General features: G+C 45.8%; 2 pseudogenes; one reads left to right on the top strand and one right to left on the bottom strand.

Annotated features, from left to right (window-relative positions):
• Positions 1-822: 822 nt before the first annotated feature.
• Positions 823-947, bottom strand: LOC144481976 (U4 spliceosomal RNA; annotated as a pseudogene).
• A 3,608-nt stretch (positions 948-4,555) lies between these two features.
• LOC144481389 (dynamin-like GTPase OPA1, mitochondrial pseudogene) lies at positions 4,556-5,384 on the top strand (annotated as a pseudogene).
• Positions 5,385-8,108: the final 2,724 nt, after the last annotated feature.

The raw sequence follows: 8,108 nt of genomic DNA, 5'->3' as shown, positions 1-8,108 counted from the left end.
GTCTGAGGTCACATACCAACCGACTCAAGAACAGCTTCTTCCCTGCTGCCATCAGACTTTTGAATGGACTTACCTTGCATTAAGTTGATCTTTCTCTATACTCTAGCTATGATTGTAACACTACATTCTGCACTCTCTCGTTTCCTTCTCTATGAATGGTATGCTTTGTCTGTACAGCGTGCAAGAAACAATACTTTTCACTGTATGCTAATACATGTGATAATAATAAATCAAATCAGATCAAAATCAAAGATATCAGAGAAGTCTGCTCTCACAAAGAAGCATGATTCGTTCTGAAAGTGAAAATCTGCCAGACAGTTCCAACATTGGCCCAAATCTTCCAGTCAGAGTTAGAACCATTTGGTCGGACACTGATCAGACTTAAAACTACCCACTTACGTGAACATGGCTTTCCTGATCAAACTTCTTATCAGTAATTGAGAAGAATTCCCTCAGGGCAGGAATCCTCACAGAGATCTGTGAGCACAGTGGTTAGCACTGCTGCCACACAGCGCCAGGGACCCGGGTTCGATTCCTGGCTTGGGTCACTGTTTGTGTGGAGTTTGCACGTTCTCCCCATGTCTGCGTGGGTTTCCTCCAGGTGCATCGGTTTCCTCCCACAGTCCAAAAGCCGTGCTGGTTAGGGTGCATTGGCCGGAACAGACGCCGGACTGAGGCAACCAGGGGAATTTCACAGTAACTTCATTTCATTGTTAATGTAAGACTTACTTGTGACTAGTGAATAAACTTTAACTTTTAAAGAGAATTACTGTGGGAGGCACAATTTGTTTTTACTGTATTACCTTTTTCACGTATGAACAGTTTCTGAAGGGACTCCCACAAATGGCTAAAGTCACCAGAGCGGGGTATTGGGAAAAGTTTTCATGCAGCAAGAATCACACCTCGGTTAAATCATATTGGCTACAATACTGCCATAAAACTTTAATTTTTTAAATTTTTTTATGTGATATGGGTGTCACTGGCTGGGCCAGCATTTACTGTCCATCCCTAGTTGCCCTTGGAGGGCAGTTGAGAGTCAACCACATTGCTGTGGCTCTGGAATCACTTGTAAGCCAGAACAGGCAAGGACGGCAGGTTTCCTTCCCTAAAGGACATTAGTGAACCAGATGGGTTTTTCCGACAATCAGCAATGGTTTCACGGTCATCAGTAGATTCTTAATTCCAGATTTTTTTGTTGAATTCAAATTCCACCACCTGCCATGGCGGGATTTGAACCCAAGTCCCCAGAACATGAGCTCAGTTTCTTGATTAATAGTCTAGCAATAATACCACTAGGCCCTCACCTACTTGTAACCTGTTGTTACCGAAAAGGTCAATGGCAGAGAATGGTTTTGATTCATTGGCCTCTGGGTTAAGGGTCCAGCATGCTTCTGCTGGGCCATTCTTCTACCAAATATCCAAACTTCCCCACGATTCTCAGTGTGTCAGCGAATGCATGTCTGAGTGCAGGAGTGCGTGTGTCAGTGATTAGGTGGGTGAGATAAGGAGACAGCATGGGTGAGATGAATGGTTAAATGGGTAGGGTGGCAGGTGGTTCGGGTGTCAGATGGCAGTTGGCTGAGGTGGTAAGTGTTGTGATATCACTTTAAGGGGTATGCAAATGAGAAAATAGCCAGGATGTAGAGCAGCATGTGAGCAGTGTGGGTAGCAATTGCAGCTTCACTGTCTTTGTGAGTAATGGTTGCTGAATCCATAAAGTAGACATGTCTGCTGAGCCAGTCTGTACTGTATCTTCAAATAAACCAACATCACAGCTATATCGATCCAGTCCCTGGTGTCAGATTGGTAAGTTTGTGCAAAGCAGAAATAGAAATTCCAGATGATGACAGCGTGAATATGAAAACCACATGACGAAGCAGACAGCGCACTGACTATGTGTACATCAAAACCCCAGGGGCAGAATCCCTCCAACTCTGAGTGAAGACTTTTTCATAGGCTATCAGAGGATGGGAGACTAGCCTTTCAAAAGTTCAAACTTCCCGGAAGATTTTGATTCTTTGGGATTTCCAATGACTGGAAGATCTGGATCTTTATTCATAATCTAACTTGTGTATTATGTTAGCAATTTACACATGATGCAAGCCCTCTGAACTCAAACACATAATGCTCGTCAACCCTTTATATAATATTTCCCCCAAGCCCATCCATTCTCCCCAACCCCTTTGAAAACTAGAAAACTATCATCAGACGTCTACACGTAATACTATCTTAGTTCTCGTCTCGTTTCAGCTAAAGTATTCAGTAACACAAGCTTCTCATTCAACTCTCCAACTGTCACTGTTTCAGGCCCTATAGCTTGGTTTTTGTCCGAAAATATTATTGACATCAAAATCACCACACCAGCCCTGGAACATTCATATTCTCGTTTTCCTAAATTCTCTGATGTCTTTGAAGAAATGAAGGGGGCGAGTGCTGAATTCGCAGGAAAACTGATGCAATTCACGATTGTTATTTCAGTGGGAGTTCAGACTCGAATCTCCCACTCTGTGCAATGCAGAGGTCACAATTGTGAATATCATTAAAAGCTCGGGGGGGGGGGGGCTATTCGTGCCGGAGTCTGACAGTTCCGGAACTCTGCGCATGCACAGTGGCCCCAATCTGTCAGTCTGCAGTTTGCTGGCCAGCAGTGCTGCCCCTCCAGCCCTCCCCCCATGGTCCAATCGCGGCCCCCATGAGCATTCCCGGGCCAGCCCCGACTCTCCCTGTCCGTAAATGCCCCGATCTCCAGCCACCGCCCCCCCCAGCAGTGATGATCCCTCCCCAGGCAGACCAACCCCCCCCAGCCTGCCCCGATCACTGGCCTCCCTCCAGCTCCGATCGGTCCCAATGCAGAGTGTCCGTCGGACCCGCCACCCCCTAGGCCCCGCCTCCAGATGGCCCTTCCACCTCAGCCTCACCCCCTTGGCACTGCCCCATGCCCGATGGGCAGTGCCAAGATGCCTCTGAGCATGGGTACTTTGCCCCTTGGGTAGTGCCAGGGGCACAGGCTGGCACTGCCAGGGTGCCCATACCCAGGGAGCACCACCCCCCACCACCCGACCACCCTTGGGGGCCCCGATTGCCCACCCTTCACTCCAGTGGAATTGGGCCACTAATTCCCCGAAAGTGAGGAGCTAGACTGAACTCCGCCGGAGTGAAATTGTACTGGCGGGGTGAGAGATGCTAACGGGCCCAGAGAATTCAGTCCCAGACCCATTAATCACATTTAAATAAGATTAAAAATAGATTTAAGGTACTTACCTGTTGGTCCCGCTGGTTTCCAGCATGATCCCGACTGCGCTGGATATCTGGCACTCGGAGATTCGCACGTGTCAGGAATGCATGCGCGAATCCCACGATTCTCCCGGCCCGACGCGCTAAAAACGTAGCACGGTGAGATGGGAGAATCGCCCCCGAATTCTTCTCTATTACCTCTCCACTTTGTTCACACCCCTTTGCTTCCAGCCTTATCTGTCCCAGCTAAGTGACTTAATTTCTCTGCAATTTCTGCCTGGTTTTAGAGAAACTCAAAGCCGCATCTTCATCCAATCCTATTTCCCATGGTGGCACAGTGGTTAGCACTTCTGCCTCACAGCACTATGTACCCGGGTTCAATTCCGGCCTTGGGTGATAGTCTGTGTGGAGTTCTCCCCATATCTGCATGGGTTTCCTCCAGGTGCTCCAGTTCCCTCTCACAGTCCAAAGATGCAGTAAGAAGTCTCACAACACCAGGTTAAAGTCCAGCAGATTTATTTGTTGGCACAAGCTTTTGGAGCGCTGCTCCTTCATCAGGTGAGATCAGGCAGTCCAAAGATGTGCAGTTTAGGTGCATTGGCCATGCTAAATTGCCACTTAGGGCCCGATTTTACCAAAACTTCACGCCCGTTTTCGAGTGCGAAATTGCGGTAAAGTTGGGCATTGGGCCTATACCGCGATCTGCACCCGATTCCGAGCAGATCGCAGTTTCACCGACACCCGATGCGGGCGCGGATCTGGCCCGGGTCCGAATTGGGCAGCCCGACGATTTAAATGCATTAGTATGCATTTAAATCGACTTAATGAACCACGCGCCCAACTCTACCACCAAATCCCACTTTACCGTCTTCTGGTTCGTTCCGGATCCGCGCTGTAAGTGACCTGCAGAATAAAAGTCCAAAGCGGATTTCTATTCTGCAGGGGAACCTCCGAAGCCCATCCTCCTTGACCATCCTTCGCTGACCCCCCCCGCTAACCACCCTGGCAGACCCACCCCCCCACTACCCCGGATCAGACCCCCCTGGGAGGCAGGCCCCCCCGGCAGAGCACACCCACAACCTACCTCAATCGCTGGTCTCCCTCCACCATCCTTCCGTTAGCAAGATAAGCTGTATGTTCCTCATTGATTTTTAGCCGCAGTTCCAGTTCGGTTTTGGTTTCATTTCGAACATGCTGTTCTGGAGACCGTGATTTCCAGTAGAACCACCTTTCTTGCCAATCTGGCCCCACCGTATCACGAATTACAGACTCAGTATCTCAGAGACGGGTTTGCAAGGTTTCTTCCAGGAAATGGAAGAGGATGAATATGCTCGATGGTGATACCTTTGACAAACTAAAACATGCTGTTAAAGATGAAAGTATAAAACGTCACAGATGGGATGAGCAGGCTGAAGACAGTTTGCGAGTCATCCAGCACAATGCTTTGGAAGATCGTTCCCTATCTGACAAACAGCAGTGAGATGCAGCTATCCATTTCCTGGAAGAAACCTTGCAAACCCGTCTCTGAGATACTGAATCTGTAATTCGTGATATGGTGGGGCCAGATTGGCAAGAAAGGTGGTTCTACTGGAAATCACGGTCTCCAGAACAGCATGTTCGAAATGAAACCAAAACCAAACTGGAACTGCTGCTAAAAATCAATGAGGAACATACAGCTTATCTTGCTAACGATGAAGTTACAACAGTTTGTAAAAACCTGGAGGCCATAAATGTAGATGTGGACATCATTCTGATTAAAGATACTTGGCACCAAGTTTTCCGAAAACACTTCCTAAAGAAATCGCTGAACAATTGTAATCTTTGCAGAAGAGGTTTCCACTATTACCAAAGGCATTTTGTAGATTCTGAGCTTGAATGCAATAACGTTATCCTATTCTGGCGCATTCAGCGAATGCTAGCTATTACAGCGAACATACTCCGACAACAGCTAACAAATACTGAAGTGAGACACCTCAAAAAGAATGTGAAAGAAGTGTTGGAGGGTTTTGCTGATGACAATGCTAAAAAAATTCAACTGTTGACAGGAAGGCGAGTTCAACTAGCAGAGGACCTCAAAAGGGTTCGTGAGATTCAAGAGAAGTTAGAAGTATTCATTGAAGCTCTTCATCAAGAAAAATAACACTGTCTTTCGTCACACACTGCCATACATACTCCCCATCCTTCTGCCCCCCCCCCCCCCCCCCCCCCGCCCCGCCCCCCCCCACTCTGCTCTCTCTCTGCTGTTTTTTTCTTTGGCGCCCGGGCCCGCTGCTTCAGATTTTTTTTCGAACTGCGCTTGCGCAGTTCAGAGCTCCGATCGGTCCAGCAGCGCTAAGCCCCGCCCACTGCGCGGATCGGACTGGAGCCGGCAAAAAGCGTATGGGTGCGCTGGAAAGAGGATTCCGGGTTCGGATCTGTATTACACCCTGATTCGGCACTTCGACTCAAAATGGTAAAATCAGGCCCTTAGTGTCCCAAATATATAGGTTAGGTGGATTAGCCATGGAAATGCACGGTGTTATAGGAATAGGACAAAGGAGAGGATCTTGGTAAGATACTCTATTAGAGAGTCGTGCAGACTCAATGAGTCAAATGGTCTGTTCTGCACTGTGGGGATTCAATGATTCTATGATCTTCTTGCTGATACTCATTGGCCATGCTAAATTCTCCCTCAGTGTACCCGAACAGGCGCCAAAGTGTGGCGACTAGGGGATTTTCACAGTAACTTCATAGTAGCTAATGTAAGTCTACTTGTGACACTGATAAATAAACTTTATCACAGCATCTAAAAACAATGGGGTCAACATTTTTCCAATTCTAATCCTCCAGCTCCACTAATGTATTTGTAACCACATTTCCATCAGGTTTCTTGACAAGGAGTTTTGGATGAAGCTGAAATCTCTCACCAACTGGATGGCAAAATGGTCCTGCCAGAGATTATAAAATAAATAACAACAGTGGGTGTACTCTTAGGCTCCAGAGAAGCGGTAATCTCATTGAATGTTGGGACAGCATTGCAGATCGGAATAGACTACTCCTGTTGCTATGTCCCATTGTTATTTTTTCCTATTTCCAGTGCTCTTTTCACTAACATACTTCATTTTAACAAAAGTGGAGTTGCCATATTATAGAATTTGTAGGAAGACTAATCTTCCTTTTAAAATGGACACAGGAAATGATGACATGTTTGTGCAGAGTCAACATGGATTGGTGACAGGGAAATCCTTATCAACAAACCTGTTGGAGTTTTTTGAGGATGTTACCAGTAGCATTGATAAAGGGGAACCAGTGGATGTGGTGTATTTGGATTTTCAGAAAGCTTTTGATCAGGTGTCACACAGGAGATTAGTAAACTAAATTAGAGTGAATGGAATGGTGACCATTAACTGTATGGTATGGACAGTATGAACTGTGCATTGGTTTACAGACAGAAAACAGAGAATAGGAATAAATGGATGACTTTAAGGAGAGTAGGCTATTGTAATGGAGTACCCCAAGCTGGGGTAACAGCTGTTCACAATCCATTCAAATGATTTAGACTTTGGGACCAAATTTGTGGATGACTTAAAACTAAGTGGTGATGTAAGCTATGAGGAAGATAAAAGGAGGTTTCAAGGGGATTTGGACAGGCTAACTAAGTGGCTAAGAACATAGCTGATGGAATATAATGTGAATAAGTGTGAAGTTATCCACTTTGCTGGAAAAAGCAGAAAGGCCATTTCTTAAATGGTGAGAGTTTGGGAAGTATTAATATCCAAAGGGACCTCTTGTCCTTGTCTGTGAGTCACTAAAAGGGTTCATGATTCACCTGCACATGTAAGTTCAGTAAGCAATTAGTAAGGCAAATGGTCTGTCAGCCTTCATCACAAGGGGATTGGAGAGCAGGAATAAAAATGTTTTACTTGCAATTGTACAGAGCCTTGGTGAGACGGTGTCTGGAGTATTGTGCACAGTTTTGGACTCCTTATCTAAGGTAGGACATACTTGCCAAAGGGGGAGTAAAATGGAGGTTCACCAGACTAATCTTTGCTATGGTAGGATTGTCTTAAGAAGAGAAATTGAGGAAACTGGGCCTGTAATCTTTGAAGGTTTGAAGAATGGGAGGTGGTCACATTGAAACTTACATAATTCTTACAGTTTAACAGGGTAGAGTGTTTCTCCTGGTTGGGGAGTCAAGAATGAAGAGGCACCATTTCAGAATCGGGGGAGGCTATTAAAGACTGAGAGGAGGAGGACTTTCTTCATTCAGAGGCTGGTGAATCTTTAAAAGTCTCTACCCCAGAGGGCTGTGGAAGTTCAATCATTGAGCATGTTCAAGATCGACATCGACAGATTTCTGGATACGAATGTCATCAAGGGATTTGGGGATGGTGGGAAAAAAGGACAGAGAGGTAAATGATCATCCATGATCTGTTTGAATGATGGAGTAGGTTTGATGGGCTGAATGGCCTACTCCTGTTCTTTTGTTCCTAAGAAGCCACAAAAATGTCTATTAAAAGTCACTTGTTCTCCGCACTGCAATGTGGTCAAGCTTCCAGCAAGCTTCATGGAGATTGCAGATAGACACATTCAGAGATGTGAAGACATTTGACATTCAATTTGCATTTCTGCAAATTAAACAGAAACTCATTGTGGCTTCCCTGGAAGTGTGAATAGCTCTTTCTGATCTCCTCAAACTTGGGAGAATAGCAACCCATTGAAGTCAATGGCTGAGACCTTTAAATGGTTAATTATCTTACCAAAAAAGACAATGGATAGGACTATGCCACTGGACTAACCTAATGCCAAGTATAGAAGCATGATTCAAGTATTTGAGATGGCAACAATTTTTAGTTTTGGAACTGTATAAAAGACTGGCTTTAAACAACCATCTT

Source organism: Mustelus asterias, chromosome 2 (genome assembly GCF_964213995.1).
Source record: "Mustelus asterias chromosome 2, sMusAst1.hap1.1, whole genome shotgun sequence".
NCBI classification, from domain to species: Eukaryota; Metazoa; Chordata; class Chondrichthyes; order Carcharhiniformes; family Triakidae; genus Mustelus; species Mustelus asterias.
The sequence above is the reverse complement of the archived record's forward strand: the minus strand, read 5'-3'. Positions and strand labels throughout refer to the sequence as shown.